Here is a 23,079-nt window from a genome sequence, read left to right as displayed (position 1 = left end):
GAGTGCTGTGGCGTCACTCACAGCAACCTCCAACTCCTGGGCTTAGGCGATTCTCTTGCCTTAGCCTCCCGAGTAGCTGGGACTACAGGTGCCTGCCCCAAAGCCCAGCTATTTTTTTGTTGCAGTTTGGCCAGGGCGGGGTTCAAACCCGCCACTTTTGGTATATGGGGCCAGCGTCCTACCACTGAGCCACAGATGCTGCCCGAGTTTCTTTCTTTCTTTATTTTTTTAATATTTTTTTTTATCTTTTAGAGACAGAGTCTCACTTTGTCGTCCTGGGTAGAGTACTGTGGCATCACAGCTCACAGCAACCTCGAGCTCTTAAGCTTAGGCAATTCTCTTGCTTAGGGCGCCCACCACAATACTGGCTATTTTTTTGTATTCTGAATTGTATTTTGAATTTCTTTTTTTTGTAGAGACAGAGTCTTACTGTACCGCCCTTGGGTAGAATGCCGTGGCGTCACACGGCTCACAGCAACCTCTAACTCTTGGGCTTACGCAATTCTCTTGCCTCAGCCTCCCAAGCAGCTGGGACTACAGGCGCCCGCCACAACGCCTGGCTATTTTTTTGTTGCAGTTTGGCCGGGGCCAGGTTTGAACCCGCCACCCTCGGCATATGGGGCCGGCACCCTACTCACTGAGCCACAGGCACTGCCCTCTTTTTTTTTTTTTTTTTAAGATAGAGCCTCAAGCTGTTGCCCTGGATAGAGTGCTGTGGCATCGTAGCTCACAGCAACCTCCAACTCCTGGGCTCAAGCGATTTTCCTGCCTCCACCTCCCAAGTAGCTGGGACTACAGGCGCCTGCCACACACCCAGCTATTTTTTTGGTTGCAGCCGTCTTGTTGTTTGGTGGGCCCAGGCTGGATTCGAACCCACCAGCTGCCAGTATGTGGCTGGCGTCTTAGCCCCTTGAGCCACAGGCGCCAAGCCTTAAATTTTTGTTGCGACAGGCTTTGATTACTTTTTTTTGTTGTTTGTTTTTGCAGTTTGGCTGGGGCAGGGTTTGAACCCGCCACCTCCAGCATATGGGGCCAGCGCCCTACTCCTTTGAGCCACAGGCGCTACCCTCAAATTTCTTTTGATATCAGAGGTAGAAGGTACCTTGGAGGGCATCTCCAACCTAAATTTAATCATCACTTCTACAGGATTCCAAACAAGTTATCCTTCAGCCTATAGTTAAAGACATGCTGTGATAAAAGTTTCCCATTATCCAGTATACTTTCTTCTCACTTGTACAGCTCTAATTGGTACAGCTCTAATTGATACAGCACTGTGGTTTTAGTATGTGAGTGAACACTCACATCCTATATAAAGGTTGAATCATGTTGTGGGTTAGTGAAATGATGTGAGCCTGTGAGACAGACATGTTATGTCTGAATTTGCTTTGTGTTGGGATGCTTTAATGTGGGATTTCAGTAAATAAATGAACTTTCATATACTGAACTGTAGTTTGCTTCCATTTGTCTTAGGAGCCACGCAAAAAAGTTTTAATTCCTCCTATCATATATTCACATATTTAAAACTACTTATTATAGGCTTGGTGCTTGTAGTTCAAGCGGCTAAGGCCCCAGCCACATACACCAGAGCTGGCAGGTTTGAATCCAGCCTGGGCCTGCCAAACAACAATGACATCTACAACCAAAAAAAAAAAAAAAAGCCAGGCGTTGTGGCGGGCACTTGTAGTCCCAGCTACTTGGAAGGCTGAGGCAAGGGCAAGAGAATTGCTTAAGCCCAGGAGGTTGCTGTGAGCTGTGATGTCACAGCACCCTACCCAGGGTGACAGCTTGAGGTTCTGTCTCAAAAAAAAAAAAAAAAAAGGGTGGCGCCTGTGGCTCAAAGGAGTAGGACGCTGGCTCCATATGCCGGCAGTGGTGGGTTCAAACCCAGCCCCGGTCAAAACCTGCAAAAAACCAAAAACAAACAAAAAACTACTTATTATTTCTCCAGGCAAGGTTCCCTTCCCAGTCTTTCTTGCCTTTTTGGCTAAATCCTACTTACTCTTCAAGACTCCCTTTAGGTATCATTTTCTCCAGAAAGTTTCTGCTGACCTCTACCAATCTGGACTAAATTGTGCTCTGCTTCAGAAACCTATTGTGCAGGACTTAAATTGTTTTTATAGTAGTGTGTTAAGGAGCCTGTCTCCTCCTATTGCCCCACAAATCAATGACAGGGCCCATGTCTTAGTGTTGTCTGATGCCTAGTAGGCAGTGAATTACTAAACTTACAATCTTGATCCCCTTTAAAAAATACTCCAATTTACCAAAGGTCCTGTTTATGTGTGACTTCCAAAATGGTTGCTTTTTCAGGTGGTGTCTGCCTTGCTGCGATTATGATAAACCTTGCCATCCTGGTTCTGAGTATGACATTCCTTTGTAATGCTGTCTCAGTTTATTTTAGCTATTCTGATATTTGTTAAACTAGACTGCTGATTAGTTGAACTTAAACCCTTAAATTTTCACACATGCTACTCCTAAGCCACACTTCCTGTATCCTTGAGTTAATGCAGATGGTTTTGGATCCTTATGAGAGGCCTCTTATTCTAAGACAATTTTTGTTTCATTATTGGAAAGGATTAACAATTTTCCTTGACTCTTGTAGACGCTAATTATTTTCAGAATTGCCTGTGCTTTCTGCACTTTGATCCCATTGGTTAGGAGAGATGTTAAATGTTAGGCCCACTGTCAGAATCCTCTCAGTTTTCACAGACACATGAATCTTTGGTATTTGGCTACAGTTCTTGAAATATTGTAAACCAACCTAACTTATTGATACTCTGTTCCATTTATTTATCTTATTTATAAGTCTCTTGTGAGAAAATAACCATTCTATCAAAAATTTGACATGATTGAAAAATTCTTTGTCTCTTGCGAAGAATACTTCCATTTAACTAGTAGAAACATCTTAATAATCTACTCTAGAATTTTGTCCAGTAAATATATATAACTTCACCAGTATATAGTTTATTTATTTATTTTGAGACAGAGTCTCACTATGTCACCCTCAGTATGAGTGCTGTGGCATCACAACTCACAGCAACCTCCCATCAGTGGTTCTCAACCTTCCTAATGCCATGACCGTTTAATACAATTCCTCATGTTGTGGTGACCCCCAACCATAAAATTATTTTTATTGCTACTTTATAACTGTAATTTTGCTATTGTTATAAATCGTAATGTAAATACCTGATATGCAGGATGTATTTAGGCAACCCCTGTGAACGGGTTCTTTGACCCCCCCCAAAGGGGTCATGACTCACAGGTTGAGAACTGCTGGCTTAAGTGATTCTCTTGCCTCAGCCTCCCAATTAGCTGGGATTACAGGCTAGAGTGCTGTGGAATCAACATATCTTGTAGCAACCTCAAACTCCTGGGTTCAAGTGATCCTCCTACTTCAGCCTCCCAAGTAGCTGGGACTACAGGCGCCCACCACAATGCCTGGCTATTTTTGTTGTTGTTGTTGAAGTTGTCATTGTTTAGCGCTGAGCCCAGTGTAGAGTTTATATTAAACCTTCATTTAAACTCCTGGTATCAATATGATATCTAGCTCAAACTAATAGATCTGAAGCAATAGTAGTGCTCTTGTTATACAGATAGGAAGTCTGGGGAGACCTAAAATATTTCAACTCTTTCATTAATACCATGCTAACCCACCATTAATGTTAAAGGGCAGTGTAGAACAGCTCAGTTCTAGACTATGGTCATCATAGCATTGAAACAATTCCAGACATTTCCCTACATTAGAGATGTACAAAAAGGATAGAAAACCCTAAGGGGGGTATAAGAGAAGTAGAGGACTAGAAGCTGGCTGATCAGGTAAAAAATATTAATTAGTTAAAAATAATATCTAGAGAAACCTAAAAATTTCACCAAAAAAAAGTATTAGAACTGGCGGCGCCCATAGCTCAGTGGGTAGGGCGCCAGCCACATACACCCAGGCTAGCAGGTTCGAACCCAGCCTGGCCCAGCTAAACAACAATGACAACTGCAACAAAAAATAGCCAGGCGTTTTTTTGGTGGGCTCCTATAATCCCAGCTACTTGGGAGGCTGAGGCAAGAGAATCACTTAAGCCCAAGAGTTTGAGGTTGCTGTGAGGTGGGACCCCATGGCACTCTACTCAGGGCCACAGTTTGAGATTGTCTCAAAAAAGAAAAGAAACTGTGCATATATAAACAATGAAATATTATGTAGCTGCTAAAAGAATGAAATCCTACCATTTGAAACACATGAATGGAACTGGAGAATATCATGCTAAGTGAAGTAAGCTAAGTACAGAAAGACAAATCTCACATGTTCTCACTTGTATGTGGGAGCTAAATATTAATACAATTGATTTCGTGGAGACAAGAGAGCAGAATAATGGTTACCAAAGCTGGGAAGGGTAGCAGGGGTGGAGGGACTACAGTGGGGATGTATAATGGTACAAAAATTTAATTAGATAGAATGAACAGTATTTGATAGTATAACAAAGTGACTATAATCAACAATAAGTTATGGTATACTTCAAAATTACTAACACAGTGGAAATAGAATGTTTCTAAAACAAATAATAAATGCCTATTACCCTGATTTAATTCACATTGTATGCCTGTATCAGAACATCACGTGTGCCCTACAAAAACATACAAGTATTATGTGCTCATAATAATTTTCAAAATAGGGCGGCGCCTGTGGCTCAGTGAGTAGGGCGCCAGCCCCATATACCGAGGGTGGCAGGTTCAAACCCAGCCCCGGCCAAACTGCCACACAAAAAAATAGCTGGGCGTTGTGGTGGGTGTCTGTAGTCCCAGCTGCTCGGGAGGCTGAGGCAAGAGAATCACATAAGCCCAAGAGCTGGAGGTTGCTGTGAGCCATGTGACGCCACGGCACTCTACCAAGGGCAGTAAAGTGAGACTCTGTCTCTACAAAAAAAAGTAATAATAATTTTCAAAATAATAATAATAATGATATTTAATTCCAAATTCTCATGACTACATTATGTGGGCAGTAGCTAACAGACCAACGTAACACACAGCCATCAGAAATGCATTGATTCAGCTCAGTGTCCATAGTACAGTGGTTACCGTGCCAGCCACATACACCAAGGCCGGCGGGTTTGAACTCAGCCCCGGCCAGCTAAACAACAACTGCAACAAAAAATAGCCAGGTGTTGTGGCAGGTGCCTGTAGTCCCAGCTACTTGGGAGGCTGAGGCAAGAAACTTAGGCTTAAGTCCCAAGTTTGAGGTTGCTGTGAGCTGTGACGCTACGGCACTCTACCAAGGGTGACATAGTGAGACTCTGTCTCAAAAAAAAAAAAAAGAGAAGAAATGCATTAACTCTTAAAATGGATATGGATATATGAAGCTAAAATGTAATTAATGCTGGACTATGAAAATAGTAGCTTCAACAGTGAGCTATGATGAGACCACTGTACTCTACTAGCCTGAGTGACAGAGTCACTGTGTGAAAAAATAATCATAATAGCTGCAACAAATAAAAATACAGTTTTTACCCCTGCATAGTGTGGAATAAATTTAAATTTAAAAACTTCTTAGCCAGGGAGTTCCTAGAATCAATGATACCCCAGAAGCAAAGAGTACATCTTGCAGCAGATTTGGTTTCTTTTTTTCTTTCTCTTTTTGAGACAATGTCTCCTTCTGTCACCCTGGGCAGAGTGCTGTGGCATCATAGCTCACAGCAACCTCACACTCTTGGACTCTTGCCTCAGCCTCTGGAGTAGCTGGCACTACAGGCACCCACTATGACACTCAGCTGGTTTTTCTATTGTTAGTGGAGGTGGGGTCTCACTCTTGCTCACGCTGGTCTTGAACTCCTGAGCTCAGGCTATTCGCCTGCCTTGGCTTCCTAGAGTGCTAGGATTACAGGCGTGAGCCACTACACCTGCTCTAGGTTTGGTTTCTAATGCCATTTCCCACTAAAGGAATCAGGGCTTCTTGGAGAAATGGTGATTCCAGGACTGGGACAGGAAATATACAAAATAGCTTGAAGCATCTTATAGTGCCAGAAAATAAGGAAGTTTTTTTAAAAAAAGAAACAATGATTAGAGTACGTCAAAAGAACACAATCCAACTGGAAGACAGGAGACAGATCTGTTGAACTGCAAATTATTTAGATTCCCTACCCTCAAGGTGATGGAGCACAACTCCACTTACTCAAGTGTGGGCTGCACTTAGTCTGGTGTCTTCCCCTAAGATTACATAAATATCTGGGGAAGCTTATGTTCCCGGGGCAACATTGCTGTCTATTCTTCTTCCATCTATGGTGTCCCCTTTTCTCCCTGCAGTCATCCCAGCATGAAATCTGGCTTCTGCATCTACTGCTAAAAACAAAATGAAACCAACAAGCCCCACTTCCATGAAGCATTGAAGAACTGGGTAGAACGAACCTGGCAAGGGTTTTCTGTCACAATAATACAAAGGCTTTCAAATGCCATAGCAGGTATCTCCACTGTTGGACATCCAGCCCCCACAATAGTATTTCCCAGCTTTTCATCACCAGCGCCTCCCATAGTCCCAGCCACTTTTCATCTTGTCCGTTCCTTCTCTCCTTTCCCTGCTCATTTCTCCTTCCGCTTCACAGGAATAAACCCCCTAGTCCTATACACTGAGTTCCTTGAATTATCAAGGAATCTTCCCAAAGACAATACTTGGCGGAGGGCCAGGCATGGTGGCTCACCCCTGTACTGTCACCACTTTCATGAGCTGTGGCAGGAGGATTGCTTAAGGCAGAGAGTTCAGGACTAACCCAGGCAACACAGTGAGCCCCCTTGTCTCTGCAAAAAAATTTAAAACATAGCCAGGTGGCCAGGTGCAGTGGCTTACACGTGTAATCCTAGCACTGGGAGGCCAAGGCAGGTGAATTGCTTGAGCTCAGGAGTTTGAGACCAGCCTGAGCAAAAGCAAGAACAAGACGCTGGGTGTCTACGAAAAACAGAAAAATTAGCTGGGAGTTGTGATAAGTGCCTGTAGTCTCAGCTACTGGAGAGGCTGAGGCAGGAGGATTGTTTGAAACAGGAGTTTGAGGTTGCTGTAAGCTAGACTTATTTGACACCATGATACCCTAGCATGGGCAACAGAGTAAGACTCCGTCTCAAAAAGAAAATAATAATAATTAGTTAGGCTTTGTGGTGGGAACCTGTAGCCTCAGATGCTCAGGAGACTGAAGTAGGAGGATTGCTTGAGCCCAGGAGTTTGAAACTGCAGTGAGCTGATTGTGGCACTTCAGTCCAACTTGGGTGACAGAGCAAGACCTTGTCTCTGAATTAATTAATTAAGTTAAATTAAGTAAATAGTTTATGGAGCTGCTTTCCTTTAAGCTTACAGAGCCTTGAAAATGTCCATGGGTTGGTGAGAGGTGACAGGACTCTGGGGGTAGGATGCTCTTTCATACACATAATGCTTCTAGACAGGGCACGCAGGCCTGTGAACCAGTTAGATTCAAATAATTCATCTAATTTTAGGGCTAAAAAGGGCTCCATAGATTACTTAGTCATTCAGTTAAAGAAAGTAAGACCAGGAGTATTTAGTGATGCACCTTTAGTTATACCTATCTTCTACCTTTTACAAACTTTCTGTTGTAGAAAATAGATTTTTAGCCAGTGTTCTTGGAATGTAATCTTTTAACAGAGGTTTTCACATTTTAATTTCTGGATATAGTAGACAATCATTAATTTAATGTCAGAAAAATGTCTTCAATATATTTTTATAGTTAATCTCTAGTAAAAAAATGATGAAAGGAGAAATTTTATTTATTTATTTTTTTTTTTGCAATTTTGCCAGGGGCTGGGTTTGAACCATCCACCTCCGGCATATGGGGCCGGCACCCTACTCGAAAGGAGATATTTTAAAATACCAAGTATATGAAGCAAATTGATAAAGGCACTCTTTGCAAAGGGTGGGTGGTGCCTACAAACATCATAAACCTAATGATCCCATCCCAGACTTCCAAATTCCACTTGGCAACTCAAAATGAAAGACTAGGCAAGGATCTCAATTAATGTAGGATTCCTAAACCAGATTTAGAGCATCTAGACAGTGGTTCTCCACCTTCCTAATGCTGCAGCCCTTTAATACAGTTCCTGTGGGTCGCCACCCACAGGTTGAGAACCTCTGATCTAGGAAGTCACAGAAGGGGACACAAGCTACAGACACATCTGCGACTGTTTTATTCAATGAGGTTTTTAGATTTAGTATCTAAAATCTTGCTCAGGGCCTTGCTCTGTCACCCAAGTCGTTTCCTAAATTGGGGTGGGAAGAGGGGAAGGTAGGCAGTTAGACAAATGGTTACGTTCTTGTGAGGCCCAGATAATCTGTATTTTATAGAAGAGAAGGTGACTTTTTGAAGTGAAAAAGTAAAGAAGAATCAATTATCCAGATGTCTCTGCATTGGTGGAAGGATCCATCTCTTCTTGTCTGTCCTGCACTTGGGAAAACAAGCTTGGAATCAACATTATCAATTGTGGAAAGGCATACAGACTTTATAGTTTTAGGAGCTAGACTTCTCATGCATGTCCTTGTATATGGAGGTCAGAAAAGAATTTCCTTATGCATATGTGGGGCTAGACGTTCCTAGATGCCTGAAGCCTTTTACCTTTCTGTGGATCTGGCAAATATACACTGTCAGTTTACTCATTTGGAAGGGAGTGTTGGATGACTTAGCCTCAGGGATGACTGACCCTCTTATACAAGGGAGATTTTTATATTCCTTTACAAACTTAACCTTAAATAAAACATCTTTTCACACCGTCATCGTCACCATTATTCCAATTATGGCAATAACGACCTCTTCTACGGATTCGGTTGACAAAGATCTCTAAACTCTGTTAATCAGTCGGTCTTGGTTCAAGATTATCTGGTTGGTTGATAGATAAAATACGCATGTTCGAAGCTCACGGATTTATTCCTGGAAAGAGTTCTGAGCAAAAATAATTTTTTTTTCAAAGCCCTACAAACCTCAAAACCTGACGCGTCCACAACCATGTTTCAGAGAGCCACTCTTTTGTTGTTTCCTTTTGATAATAAAGCTCCTTGAAATGCACAGCCGTAATATGTCCAGGGCAAGAACTCAATGGAAAAGAGACCGGGTAGACTGAGCGGGCCTGGGCGGAGAGAGCCGTATTCCCTGAAGGCGGGCGAGTCATCTGGGCAGCGGCCAGCGGGAGCGCAGCGGGGCCACGCTCGCGAACGCTCAGAGCTGCGGGAGAGCGGCGGGACCGGAGGTCACAGCAGCACTGGCTCCCAGCAGCCGGGCGGGCAGAAGCCCCCAGCCCTCGGCCCCCGCGCAAGCGACGCCGGGAAATGCCCACATCCGGGAAACCTGCCGCGGAGTTCGGCGGCGACTCGGAGTGGAAGGCAAAATGGCGGCGGTAGCAGAGGCCTGGTGCTGAGGGGAGAGCCAGGTCCTCGCGACCCCCGCGACAGGCCGCGCTGGCCTGCGGCAACTCGACAGCATCTCCCCCGACCCTGCCGCACCAGGGATACTTGGGGACCCTGAGACGGGTTCCGGCCGCCTCGGCGCCCGCCCTCGGGCCCGTGACCGCTGTCCAGGAGCCCTACTCTCTTATGCAGGTAGGTCCGGGGCTGGCGTAGCGGGTGGGGCTCACTCTCTCCTCCTGAGCCCGAGTTGGCGGGGCGGTGGCCGCCGGGGCCCACGCCCATCCCCGCTGGCGGGGGTCCAGGGGCTGCAGCGGACGGGCGGGCAGAGCTGGCCCGGTCCGGGCCCGACTTGGCTGGTTGCATTGACCTGAGCTGAGCCCTGCCCTGGGGAAGCGAGGGTTGGCCGCGCGGGGTGCTGCAGGAAGAGCCCCAGGCTTTTCGGCCTGCGGGGTGCAGGTTAGGCTAGGAAGAGCCTCCCTTGCTGGCGGCATTGTTCCAACTGTTTCCCTCCCATCCCACCTGCAACACTTTCGAGTCAGCGATGTCTAGGAAGGAAGAAATTCGAAAGGTGATTCTGAAGGAAAACTGCAGTAAAAGAGCTACACTTGTTTGGATCTGAGAGGTCTCCGATTCTGGGTATACCTGGAAGAAATCCTGGGAATGTCTATTTCTAGGCTACTGTAATGTTAGGTTTGTGGTTATAGTTGAAAGTGGTGGGAGGGATGGCGGGGTCTTTATGGAGTAGGAGTGTGCATATAAATACAGAAAATGAAGAAAATAGAATTAAGAGGACATTGTTTATTATAACCTGGAACAATTTGTGGCTTTAAAAATGACTCTCAAATGACTTCATTTATCCCCATTCTGTCTGACTTCTGGAAAGTCCTTTTCTAAGGAAACAAAATCTAATGTTTGTCAACTCATATGTTAACATGGCTTTTAAAATATGTTTTATTGTCTAGAAGTTATTCATGAATCTAGTGAGCAGTAAATGTAGTCTCATGCACTCAATATTGTATCACTCCAGTTTGGGAAATGAATTTGAATATCGGGATCCTGAAGCTTGCTCCAACTGGATTATTTATTAAAGGTTAAAAATTTTTTTTACCAGTTTCCTCCATGAGGAAGAAAAGGTAAGGCATTATGATTGGAGTGAATATTCTCTGCTAAGATGCTTACATTTGTGACTGTTTAAACTAAAGTTATTTCTTTCTTTTAAATAAGTTGACAGACAGGTAAAATGGGATGATTGATTCCCAAAGGCAGTGGAGGAATTTGGACAGTAAAAGAAGTTATCATTGTGTTCCTCTGATCCGCTGCTACTGTAGGAAACTAGATCATAGCCCATGCTGGAAAAGGCACGTTCTTTCTACACCTGAATATTGGTTGAATATGTCTTGCTGCTCTCCAAAAGCAAATAAAAAAAATACTTATGCTACATTTTTTATGTGTGATATCTGGCTTTCATTATATGTTTTTATTTTGTTGCTGATCCTTTTTATTCTGTGTAAATATGTCTTGGAACAATTTAACTCTGGTTACTTAGTTATAATTATAGAAGTTTATTTATATTAGGTGATTTTTTTTCTCTGTCACCCCTCTTCCAGTACATTGGCATCATCATAGCTCATTGTACACTCAAACTTCTGGTCTCAAGTGAGCCTCCTTCAGCTCCCTGAGTAGCTAGGACTACAGGTGCATGCCACTATATCGGGCTAATTTTTTCTATTTTTGGTAGAGATGGGATCTCTCTTGCTCATGATGGTTTTGGAACTCCTGATCTGATGTAATACTCCCAACTCAACCTCTCAGAGTGCTAGGATTATAGGTGTGAGCCACTGCACTTGGTTGTATTAGGGAATTTTTATGCACCACAAAATTAAGTAGAGATGGCAATAATTTTTCAGTATGAAAATAAAAATACAATAATTATTTTCACTTTAAGTGAATGAAAGAAAATGTCAGTATGCAGAGATTCTTGAATATTGCTGTCTAAACAATTAAGACTATACTGCTAAGAAGAAATGGTTCATATTAATGTTGTTGTTGTCATAACTGATTTAGTAAAAGCAGGGCACCTGTGGGTTTTTTGTTTGTTTATTTGTTCTGAGACAGAGTCTTACTTTGTCACCCTCGGTAGAGTACCTTGGTGTCATAGCTCACAGCAACCTCAAACTCTTGGTCTCAAGTGATCCTCTTGGCTCAGTCTCCCGAGTAGCTGGGACTATAGGCACTCAACACAATGCCTGGCTAATTTTAGAGATCGGATCTTGCCCTTGCTCAGGTTGGTTTCAAACTCATGAGCTCAGGCAATCTACTCGCCTTCATCTCCCAGCCTCGGCCTCCTAGCATCAGCCTCCCAGTGCTGGGATTACAGGCGTGAGCCACAATGCCCGACCATTTTTTTTTTTTTTTCTTTTTATAAGACAGGGTCTTGGCTTGGCACCTGTAGCACAGTGGTTTCAGCGCTGGCCACGTACACCCAGGCGAGCGGGTTCGAACCCCTCAGCCTGCACAGTAGCTGGGACTATAGACGTATACTAGCAGGTACAGCTAGGCCTCCTTTTTGATAAACTTAATTCAACCCAGGTTAGCAGTTTGAAATCTTATTATGTAATTGTGTTTTTTTTTTGCTAATTTGGAGAAACTAATCAACAATATTAGTTTGAATACTGCAAATATTATTCAACAATATTTGTTTGGATACTGACAAATACTTTTTTTTTTTTTTTTTTTTGAGACAGTGTCTTATTGTGTCGCCCTCTGTAGGCGCTGTAGCGTCAGCTCACAGCAACCTTAAGCTCTTGGGCTTAAGCGATTCTCTTGCCTCAGCCTCTCGAGTAGCTGGGACTACAGGTGCTTGCCACAACACACGGCTATTTTTTGGTTGTAGTTGTCATTGTTGTTTAGCAGGCCCGGGCCAGACTCGAACCCGCCACCCTGGGTGTATGTGGCCAGCGCCCTACTGACTGAGCTATGGGCACCACTGACATTTGTATTTTTGATGAAGGTCTAAACTTTCCAAAAAATGGAGGTTTAGCTTATTTAGTCTAAGAATTGCCCCTTTAAAAAATACTTAGCTGAGGGCGGCACCTGTGGCTCAGCCGGTAGGGTGCCGGCCCCATATACCGAGGGTGGCGGGTTCAAACCCGGCCCCGCCTGAACTGCAACCAAAAAATGGCTGGGCGTTGTGGCGGGCGCCTGTAGTCACAGCTACTGAGGAGGCTGAGGCAGGAGAATCGCTTAAGCCCAGGAGTTGGAGGTTGCTGTGAGCTGTGTGATGCCATGGCACTCTACCGAGGGCCATAAAGTGAGACTCTGTCTCTACAAAAAAAAAAAAAAAAAATACTTAGCTGAGTGGAGTGGTTCATGCCTGTAATCCCAGCACTTTGGGAAGCATGGGGGATCACTTGAGGGTAGGACATCAAGACCAGCCTGGGCAATATAAAAAGACCCCTCTCCAAACATTTTCTTAAATTAGCCTGGTTGGGTTATATGCCTATAATCACAGCTACTATGAAGGCTGAGGCAGGAGGATTACTTGAGCCCAGTAATTCAACATGAGCTATAATTGGCAGTTACTCTCCAGCCTAAGAGAGCAAGCCCCTATCTCTAAAAAAAAAAAATGAGTCATGATCCCTACTTTGAGGAAGTTCAAGCTGTAAGTGTGATGAAATAAGTACTAGATTAGGTTAGGATGTAGAGTCCATTCATAGCATTTTGTCTAGCTGGCTACATGACCTTAGTCAGGCCATTGTACTTCTCTGGATCCATTTCTTTGTAAAACATATGTATCTCCACCAAGACATTTTATGCTTTTTAAACCTGTGACCTCATAGAAAAAATAAGCTAACATGAATAGGGCAAAAACATAAATTTTATTTGAATTGTGCAAAGCACACTTGGAGTTCAGAGTGTAACAGCCAAAAGCTCAATGAAAGCTTTGGTTGAAGGAGGAGGCATTTGTTTTTTTGTTTTTTTTTTCAGTTTTTTTGGCCAGGGCTTGGTTTGAACCCGCCACCTCTGGCATATGGGGTGGGCGCCCTACTCTGTTGAGCCACAGGCGCTGCCCAGGAGGAGGCATTTGAATGGTGCCTCAAAAATTGGATATAATTTGCACAAGAAGAAATATGGCATGGGTTGTCCCAAGAAGAATAAACAAAAAGAACGAGGACATGAAAAGCACAGGGTATGTTAACTGAGAATAAATAATTTAGCTTGGTTAGTGTCTAGATACACATATGGAAATGGTGGCACAGTCTGAGTTAAATAGTGGAAAGAGTATGGGCCAGAGATAGGAAGATAATAACTAACACTGCATTAGGGACTTGTTCTAAACATTTGACATATATTAAACTTATTTAATGCTTACATAGCAATCCTGTGAAGTAGAAACTATTGTTCACCTTGGAAGATGAAGAAACTGAGGCACAGAAGTTAAGTAGCTTGCCAGAGGTCACACAGCTAGTTCATGATACTCAAGTTGTATTTGACTTACGCATTTACAAGATATTTTCTTTCTTTCCTTTTTTTTGAGACAGAGTCTATGTCACCCTTGGTAGAATGCCGAGGAGTCACAGCTCACAGCAACCTCAAACTCTTGGGCTTAAGTGATTCTCTTGCCACAGCCTCCCAAGTAGCTGGGACTACAGGTGCCCGCCACAACACCCGGTTATTTTTTTGTTGTAGTTGTCATTCTTTGGAAGGCCCAGGCTGGGTTCGAACCTGCTAGTCTGGGTATATGTGGCTGAGCCCTACCCACTGAGCTATGGGCACTGCTATTATAAGAGATTTTCAATGTGACTTGTAATCATCTCTTGTTACGGGTATATATTAAAATTTAAATACAGTTTTTTTTCCTATCTTAAAATGGGTATGCTTTTTTTTGGCACCCTTTGCATTAGGAAATAAGGTTGAACTCTCACTTTCTCAGTTCTGTTTACAGTTCTTTAGTATACTTAAATCTAAGGCAAACCATCTATTTAGTAGCAGTTTTTTAGGGAGAAGAAAATAAATAGTTTTTATTAATAATCAGTAGCATGTATTTATCCATTCAATTGTATACCACTTCCATCTATCACAATAAAGTTTGAGTCTCAGCCTTATTCACATTCAGAATCTAGTATTCTAATTTTATTTTATTTTATTTTATTTATTTATTTTGAGACAGAGTCTCACTATGTTGCCCTTGGTAGAGTGCTGTGGCAGGTGCCTGTAGTCCCAGCTACTTGGGAGGCTGAGGCAAGAGAATTGCCTAAGCCCAACAGCTGGAGGTTGCTGTGAGCTGTGATGCCACGGCACTGTACCGAGGGTGACAAAGTGAGCTCTGTCTCTAAAAAAAAAAAAAAAAAGGGCGGGGCCTGTGGCTCAGTCGGTAAGGTGCCAGCCCCATATACCGAGGGTGGCGGGTTCAAACCCAGCCCCGGCCAAACTGCAACCAAAAAATAGCTGGGCGTTGTGGCGGGCGCCTGTAGTCCCAGCTACTCGGGAGGCTGAGGCAAGAGAATCGCTTAAGCCCAGGAGTTGGAGGTTGCTGTGAGCTGTGTGAGGCCACGGCACTCTACTCAGGGCCATAAAGTGACACTCTGTCTCTACAAAAAAAAAAAAAAAAATTAACGCAAGTGAGGTGATAAGATTTCTTTCTTTCTTTCTTTTTTTTTTTTTTTTGAGACAGAGTCACTATGTACCCTGGGTAGAGTGCTGTGGCATCATAGCTCACAGCCACCTCAAACTCTTGGGCTTAAGTGATTCTCTTGCCTCAGTCTCCCAAGTAACTAGGACTACAGGTGCCTGCCACAACGCCCGGCTATTTTTTTGTTGTAGTTGTCATTGTTGTTCAGCAGGTATTGGGCCAGGTTCAAACCTGTCAGCTTTGGTATATGTGGGCTAGCGCCCTAGCCATTGAGCTATAGGCTCTGAGCCACAAGATTTCATTTTTTATTTATGGTTAAGTTAGGATGTGCTGTGTCTACTCCAGAACTTCCCTGCTTTGGAGCTGGAAAATTTATTTTATTTTATTTTATTTATTTTTTGAGACAGAGTCTTACTTGGTCATTCTCGATAGAGTGCTGTGGTGTCTTAGCTCACAGCAACCTCAAACTCTCAGGCTCAAGAGATTCTCTTGCCTCAGCCTCCCAAGTAGCTGAGATTACAGGCGCCCACCACAACACCAGGTTGTTTTTTAGAGATGGGATCTTGTTCTTGCTCAGGCTGGTATCAAATTCATGAGCTCAGGCAATTCACCTGCCTCGGCCTCCCAAGGGCTAGATTACAGGCATGAGCCACCACAGCTGGCTGGAAAATTTCTTTTAATATTGATCTTAAGATATACTTGATTTTAGAAATATTAAAATGTAGGAAAACATGATATCAACCTGGTTTCTTGTACTCTGAATGGATCCCTAGCAATAAAAAAAAAAAGAAAAAGAACATGATACCTATTGCTATGGAAGGATGCTCTTTATGTTATGTTATTCTTTTACTAGCAGATTGGGCCCTGATAGAGTGGTAGAAGCTACACTCCAAACTCTGGTGGTCCACATGCCCAGTAATCTCTCCATCAAGTCCAGATATGGCTCCTCTTGGTCCAGAGACCTGTAAAGTAATTTTCTCTTTCTCCATGTCACTCACTCACCACAGTATACAATGGAATAAGGATAGAAGGGCCGCAATAAGCACTTTTACTAGAAAAGAAGAATGAGAGATAAATAGCAATTGCTGATTTATAATAATTCTGAAGTTTTCCCTAGGCAGATCCACTGTAAGCAACTAGCTTCAGAGGTAGGGGAGATTCTTTGACCGGACCTTCATTTAGTTATCTAGAAGGAAGTCTCTCATATATTGTTCTCCCTAACCCTTAGCCATTGTACTCTTAGACCCTTCAAGAAACTAATGGGATGTTCTTTTTCCATTATCATCCTTGGCTACATGTGAAGTTTGTGTTGGGGAAATATGCCCTTGGAAGATACAAATCTTTCTCAACTAGCCTGCTGCTCATAGAAGTTGGGGGCTCAAGGGTTTTAAATTTAAAAGCTTTTTTAGTCTGAGCTTGTAGTGATTAAAAATATTTTTTCTAACAAAATAGCTTCCTCAAAGTTAGTAAGCTTCTTCCCGTTTGTTTGGTTTTCATCAGTTCCATGTGTCAGAAACCACAACCAAAGTTCACATATGTTAGTAACCTCATTCAGAGAGTTGAGAGCTTCTATTCCTCTTCTCAATTGATTGAGTCCATTAGGCTTGAATGGGAAGGCTACACACTTAATATGGTATTTACCACAGAGGTACTTGAGTGAGCTCCAAGCTTCAGTGGGCATCTGGGTTCAATCTTTTAATCTGTCTTTTCCTGTTTGAGGTCTACATGCAATCTGCTTTTTCAATCCTTTGAGAATAAATTTCTGAATTCTTTCTAATCCCTTCTTTTTTTTTTATTAAATCATAGCTGTGTACATTGATACGATCATGGGGCATCATTCACTAGCTTCACAGACTGTTTACCAAGTTTCACATATACCCTTGTAAGATGCACTGCTGGTGTAATCCCACCAATCCCCTTCCCTCTACCCACCTCCCCCCTCCCTCCCCTCCCTTTCCCCTCTAATCCCTTCTATTTCTGTTTTTAGCTGCTGCTTTTTTCAACTTATTATTTACTTATAATATTTTGCCAAATAGCCAATAACAGCCTGTGTACACTTCCAAGATTCTCATTTCCAAACCCTTTTCATAGGACTGCAAAGTCAGTAGGCATACAAGGTCGTATGAAAAAGCGTTATCAATTTTGCCACCATAAAACATGATTGTCCATTTTTCCAGCTTCTATTATCAGTTTCCTCACAGTCTGCAGCCTGACAATTAAGCCAATACTGCACAGGTTTTGTTTGCCTTAGGATAATGGAAGATTAAATATACAGATGGACAATGGTCAGATTTTATATGAAACTAGAACTCTGACCCACAGCCTCTGTAGTAGTAGGCCTAGTCAGTACTTGGTCCGTAACTATCAGCTTCCTTAATTTTTGTGCCTTCCTCTAATTCAGGGCCAACCAGAGAAAGCCAAAGGTGCTTTCCAAGTCAATCACATAGGGTACCCCTCTTCTAGTTAGCTTGCCTGTAGTTCCTCTAACTATATCCTTCAATCTGAACATACCTGAAGTCTTCCTCTTTTTAGTATAATATTCCCACTCCCCTGCCTGCCAAGTGCAAGTGGCAGTGACTAACTCCCCTTCCTATAGCAAGTTCTGATTTAAATAGCCTCTGTTTGTTCTCATTTAGGTAGTCTTTGTCTATTTCCATGACATTATTAGGCTGTTTTTTTGTGGTAACAAATCCCAAACAACACAAATGTCTGTCTTACTCACCCAAAGTCTAATGCGAATCAGTAAGGGCTCTCCATCAGATGACTCAGGGATCCACATTCTCTCCATGTTGTAAAGCCACCTTCTCAGAATGTGACCTACCTTCTTACTGAAGCAGGAGAGAGAGAGAAAGGCACTGGCTTTTAACTGCCTCAGCCCAGAATTCAGACTTCTCACTTCTGCTCACTGGGCTTTGGCCAGAACTATCTGCAAAGTGGAGGAGGGTACTGTATGTGACTGTAGTCTCTACAATACATTTAACAAAAGCAATTGGTTAAAGATATGCTGCAATTCTTCCATTCCAACATTTTTGAAATCAGAAGATGCAGATCATCTTATAATCGAAATGAATGTTTAAATGTAATTTTTCTGTTTTTTCCTCCTGAAAAGCTGATGTTGAAATGATATTGTTTCATGGAAATAATGGTGTGTTTTTTTTTTAATAATGGTTTTTTAAAACTAAATAAACCCTATGTATTTTAAGTTCATGTTGTATTTGAAGAAGAATTTGTAACAGGACCATTCCAAGATCCAAAGCACTATGGTCATTTCTTTTTCTTTTTTAACTTTCTATTTTGGAAAATTTCAAGCATACACAAAAGTAAAAAGAATAGTACAGGGAATCCTCATACACTCATTACCCAACTAGAACAGTATTTAATTTATGACCACTTTTTTTTTTGTTTTTTTTGAGACAGTCTCTCTCTGTCCCTTGGTAAAGTGCCATGGTGTCACAGCTCACAGCACCCTCCAGCTCTTGGGCTCATGTGATTCTCTTCTCTCAGCCTCCCAGCCCTACAGGGACCTGCCACAACATCCAGCTATTTTTTTTTTTTTTTTTGGCCAGGGCTGGGTATGAACCCGCCGCCTCCGGCATATGGGACCCTTTGAGCCACAGGCGCCGCCCACCCGGCTATTTTTTGTTGCAGTTTGGCCCGGGCTGGGTTTGAACCTGCCACCCTCGGTATATAGGGCCAGTGCCCTAATCACTGAGCCACAGGCGCCACCCCTTATGACTACTTTTGTCTCATCTATATCACCATCCACTCAGCATACAGCCAAATATATATAATTAATATATATATTAATACTATATATATATATACACACACACAGAATCTTACTGTCCCAGGCTATAGTGCTGGGTCTATGCTGTGAGTCATCATAGCTCACAGCAACCTCAAACTCCTAGGCTCAAGTGATCCTCTTGCCTGACTTCCCAAGTAGCTGAGACTACACCACTGTGCCCAGTTAATTTTTCTACTTTTGGTAGAGACAGGGCCTAGCCAAATATTTTGAAATAAATTCCAGACATCATATCTTACTCACAAATATTTCAACATGTATATGAAAGAGATAAGCCTAAAGTAAGTTTTTTTACTTAAACATCGTTAACACATATACTAGAAGTATTATTTATGTGACCATTATGTACTTGGATATTGGCAATGTTAGGAATTACCATATTTTGTTGTGTATAATGAGCACTTCTTTGGCCAAATTTTTGAGGGAAAAAGAAGGGTGCACATTATATATGGGTGGTACTAATTCCGTAGCTATACAAATTTTTTTAAATTCTTCTATTTATGCTTAATGTGTTGAAAGTTTAACTCTAGGAAGCACTAACAATATTCATATGCAAAATAATACCCTAGAATATAGTAATCAGTTTTGTTGAACTTATGAACCCACCACCCTCCATATATGGGGCCGGTGCCCTACCCACTGAGCCACAGGCGCCACCCGAGCATTTTGTTTTTTAATGAAGGGTAGCATTTTGTTTTTTAATGAAGTATTTCTCTTCGTATACTTTAGGTGGGAGCTTTGGAAGATCCCTTGAAAATGTTGAAATAATTTTTATACACTGCAACCTTTAAGCTTTGAATTTGAATTAAAAAATTGAAAGTTTTTTTTTTTTCCCAAAATGTGGGTGTACGTTATACATGGCAAAATACAGTAAATCGTCAAAGCAGAATTATAGAATAGAGGACTAGAATGACTCTCTCTCATCTAGCATTTTCTAAAGTATGTTCTATAGAATTTGAAGCTAGTGAAATGCTCTAAGGGGAAAAAATAAATTTGGACAACACTACATTCTCTCGTAAGTACACGTAATTATGTAAAAGAATGAGATGTCACATTTTGTGTGTTATGATCCCATTTTGGTTAATTGTAGTATACATGAGAATATGAAGTATCAATAGTGATTATAGGCTGGGCATAGTGGCTCATGCCTGTAATCCTAGCACTCCGGGAGGCTGAGGCAGGAGGATTGCTTGAACTCAGGAGTTCGAGACCCACCTGAGCAAAAGCAAGACACTGTCTCTACTAAAAATAGAAAAATTAGCTGATGGTTCTGTCATGCACCTGTAGTCCCAGCTCCTGAGGAGGTTGAACCAGGAAGATTACTTGTACCCAGGAGTTTAAGGTTGCTGCGAACTAGGCTGATGTGAGGGCATTGTAGCCTGGAGCAAGAGAGTGAGACTCTGTTATTAATTTCTTCTGGCTTATCTGACAGATCTACAAAATTGGTGGCTTAAAATAACATAGGTTTATCCTCTCCCAGTTCTGGAGGTCTAGAATCAAGGTGTCAGTAAGTTCAGTCTTCCTCCAGAGGCTCTAGGAGAGAAGCTGTTCTATTGGCAGTACTTGGCTTCTGGTTACATCACTCCAGTCTCTGCCTTCATCATCACATTGCCCCCCTTTTTTTCCTATGTGAATCAGATCTCCTCCTGCCTCTCATAAGAACACTTGTAATTGCTCATAGGGTTCATTCATGATAATCTCTCCATTGCAAGATCTTTAACGTAATCACATCTGCAAAGTCCTTTTTCCAAATAAAATGAAATTTATAAACTTCAGGGATTAGGAGGTGGATATCTTTTCTTTTTTGGTGAGACAGAATCTCACTTTGTCACCCTCAGTAGAGTGCGGTGGCATCCTAGCTCACAGCAAATGCGATCTTGGGCACAAGTGATTCTCTTGCCTCAGCTTCCCAAGTAGCTGGGACTACAGGTGCCCGCCACAACCCCTGGGTATTTTTAGAGACAGGGTCTCGCTCTTGCTCAGGCTGGGCTCAAACCTGTGAGCTCAGGGCAGTCCACCCGCCTCAGCCTCCTGGAGTGCTAGGATTACAGTCGGGAGCCACCGTACCTGGCCGTCACGGGTATCTTTTGAGAGGCCACTGTTCAAGCCCAATGCAATGATTTTCACTGTTGAGAGACATAAATTATGAGGGACTTTTACTTTATATATTTATATAAATGCTTGAATTTTCCAAGAAGGATACATGTTTTTTTTTTTTTTTTTTTTTTTTGTAGAGACAGAGTCTCACTTTATAGCCCTCGGTAGAGTGCTGTGGCATCACACAGCTCACAGCAACCTCCAACTCCTGGGCTTCAGCGATTCTCCTGCCTCAGCCTCCCGAGTAGCTGGGACCACAGGCGCCCGCCACAACGCCCGGCTGTTTTTTGGTTGCAGTTCAGCCGGGGCCGGGTTTGAACCCTCCACCCTGGGTATATGGGGCCGGCGCCTTATCGACTGAGCCACAGGCGCCGCCCACATGTTTTTATAACTAGAAAAAAAACCCAATAAATTATCAAGAATAAAAAGAAGGGATATGTCTCCTGCATTTATAACTTCAACAAATATTTTTGCTCTGCTCGTTGTTGACCAGGTTTCATGGTAGGAAAATGGAATGTTTTATCTTGACAAGGAAGAAGCTAAACTGTGCTGCTTTTCTTTTCTTTCTTTATCAAAGATAATGATCTTAGAAATGGTAAAACAACAACAGTAATAAAATAATTACCTTTGAATTGAAACCCAAATAAGTGAGATATTAAAGGAATGTCTAGATCCTATAAACTATAACTCAGATACTGAAAGAACTAACATGTGAGACTGTACAATTGATGTTGTTAATCCTGGATCCTGGACGAATGGGTAGGCTTCAGAAGACCGGATATGGAAAATATGTTACTCTGAGAAGGGGTCAGAGGTGACTTCTGCAAACTTTAAACTGGTGAGCTAAATATTAAGCCTTCAAAAATCCATTTGTAAGCTATTAAATTAATAATTTTTGGAATGCTTAGAAAAGAAAATGCTCATCATTAGGGATCAGCTTCCTTCATAAAAGCACAAGGTATGTCAATTCAATTTCATTTATGAAATCATTATAAATAAATTGTTATGCTGTTGACAGAATATGTGTCATTTTCAGACAACAAAGTTTTGTTTTTTTTGTTTTGTTTTTTTTTAAAAAATAGGGAAATGTGAGCTGCTTGTCAAGTAAAGTGTGGTTGATCCGTAACTAATTTTGCAGTTATACTATAAAAGTACTGTTTAATGAGGTAAAGTCATTAGCAAAGTATACCTCTAGTGGTTGCCACAGGGCTGCATCCTGTCTTAGGTCTGCTGCAAATGTACATGTGTGTATGTAATTAATTTCTGTAAATATAAATTCAAACAAAAACGTTTATTTTAAATGGCTCTGTTAAGGTGTAATTTATAGGCCAGGTATGGTGGCTCACACCTATAATCTAGCACTCTGGGAGGCTGAGGTGGGTGGATTGCCTGCGCTTATGGGTTTGAGACTAGCCTGAGCAAGAGCGAGACCTCACCTCTAAAAAAAATAGCTGGAGGTTGTGGTAGGTGCTTGTAGTCCCAGCTACTTGGGAGGCTGAGACAAGAGAATTACTTGAGCCCAAGAGCTTGAGGTTGCTGTGAGGTATGATGCTATGGCACTCTACCAAGGGTGACAAAGTGAGACGCTGTCTCAAAAAAAAAAAGATGTAATTTATATACCATAAAATTTACCCATTTAGGGCAGTGCCTGTGGCTCAAGGAGTAGGGCGCCGGTCCCATATGCTGGAGGTGGCGGGTTCAAACTTAGCCCCGGCCAAAAACCACAAAAGAAAAAAAAAAATTTACCCATTTAAAGTGTACAATTTGAATGTTACAGCTCTTTTAGAGTTCATCTAGTGGGAAAAGCCCTCCCTCATGCAGAAAAATAAACAATAAAAGAGTTACAATTTAGTGGGTTTTTTTTTTTTTAGCATATTCACAGAGCAGTACAGCCATCACCATGATCTAATTTTGGAGTAGAAAATGGGTTCAATTTACACAGTAATTAGAAACTTGCTTTTTTTGCTTAAGAATACATTATGGGGGCATGGTGCAGTGGCTCTTGCCCCTCATGATCTTAGCACTCTGGAAGGCTGAGGTGGGTGGATTGCTTGAGCTTGAGAGTTAGAGGCCAGCTTGAGCAAGAAGGAGACCCCATCTCTACTAAAAATAGAAAAACTAGCTGGACGTTGTGGTGGGTGCCTGTAGTCCCAGCTTCTTGGAAGGCTGAGG

General features: G+C 42.3%; 1 protein-coding gene and 1 pseudogene across 2 annotated transcripts in view; one reads left to right on the top strand and one right to left on the bottom strand.

The window, feature by feature from the left end:
- Positions 1 to 8,934: 8,934 nt before the first annotated feature.
- Positions 8,935 to 10,413, bottom strand: LOC128586070 (uncharacterized; annotated as a pseudogene).
- Positions 9,441 to 23,079, top strand: part of LATS1 (large tumor suppressor kinase 1) — a 54,996-nt gene continuing 41,357 nt past the window's right edge. Inside the window, exon 1 of one of the 2 annotated variants that reach the window (XM_053591586.1) lies at positions 9,441 to 9,565. The gene's annotated coding sequence lies outside the window, so the exon portion shown is untranslated. Of the gene's footprint in view, positions 9,566 to 10,442; positions 10,507 to 23,079 lie in introns of those variants that run through there. The other variant, XM_053591587.1, reaches the window with a different exon arrangement.

The sequence above is a fragment of the Nycticebus coucang genome, chromosome 5, assembly GCF_027406575.1.
Source record: "Nycticebus coucang isolate mNycCou1 chromosome 5, mNycCou1.pri, whole genome shotgun sequence".
NCBI classification, from domain to species: Eukaryota; Metazoa; Chordata; class Mammalia; order Primates; family Lorisidae; genus Nycticebus; species Nycticebus coucang.
This window is presented reverse-complemented; position numbering and strand designations above follow the sequence as displayed.